General features: G+C 42.9%; 1 non-coding gene across 1 annotated transcript; it reads right to left on the reverse strand.

The window, feature by feature from the left end:
• Nucleotides 1-540: 540 nt before the first annotated feature.
• LOC141636933 (small nucleolar RNA R71) lies at nucleotides 541-647 on the reverse strand. Its single transcript, XR_012541499.1, has one exon. It is a non-coding gene; the product is annotated as a small nucleolar RNA R71 (small nucleolar RNA).
• Nucleotides 648-950: the final 303 nt, after the last annotated feature.

The raw sequence follows: 950 nt of genomic DNA on the forward strand, positions 1-950 counted from the left end.
CCTTTTGACCGTGAAATCGAAAGAACCTTGACGAACAATAGGAGACTTGTTAGGAGGAATTTGAGAGGTGTTAGTGAAGTTGTTCAACCCACTAGTGAGTTTGTCAATCCTTTCGCAATAGAAGGAGAAGAAAACCCATTACACAATACCCCACAAAATCCACCTACAATGCCAAAATTCTCGTCACACTCCGTACCCACCGAGGAGAATCTACCAAATGGTACTCCTACACCGCAACATCTCACCGGAAATTTTATTGCCAAGTCCGCCTTCATCCAACTAGTTGAGAGGAGCCAATTTGGGGGAATGCCTAGTGAGGACCCTCATTCTCATATGGAAACCTTTTGCGATTATTGTGATGCTATCTCTCAAACGGGCGTGACTCAAGACCAAATTAGATGGGTGTTATTTCCTTTTTCCTTAATCGGCACCGCAAAGCAATGGTTGAAGGGCCTTGATAAGGCCACCCTTGGAATAGATTCTTGGAAGAAGTTGGCTCTAGCTTTCTACAAAAAATTCTACCCACCGGAAAAGACCAACATGCTAAGAGCTCAAATTACGGGTTTTAAGCAAAGGGATGAAGAGTCTTTGTATGAAGCTTGGGAGCGGTTCAAGGGAATTTGTCACTCATGTCCTCACCATGGACTTAGCGAATGGTTTTTGGTGCAACAATTTTGGAATGGTTTATATGAAGATTCTAGGAACATTCTCAATATGGGATCAAATGGAATGTTCACCGAAGTTGATGACAATCAAACATGGAACAAGATTGAGGAAATGGCGGTCCATAACTCACAATATAGTAGGCCTCGCAAGGCTACTAGAGGAGGAAAGCATGAAGTGGACGCCGTTACTCAATTAGGTGCCCAACTAAGCTCCCATATCGACACAATCAACTTGAAGTTTGCACAAGCTATGGCTAGACTTGAGGAAAACTCAAAATCATTGAA

This window comes from Silene latifolia, chromosome Y (genome assembly GCF_048544455.1).
Source record: "Silene latifolia isolate original U9 population chromosome Y, ASM4854445v1, whole genome shotgun sequence".
Classification (NCBI taxonomy): domain Eukaryota; kingdom Viridiplantae; phylum Streptophyta; class Magnoliopsida; order Caryophyllales; family Caryophyllaceae; genus Silene; species Silene latifolia.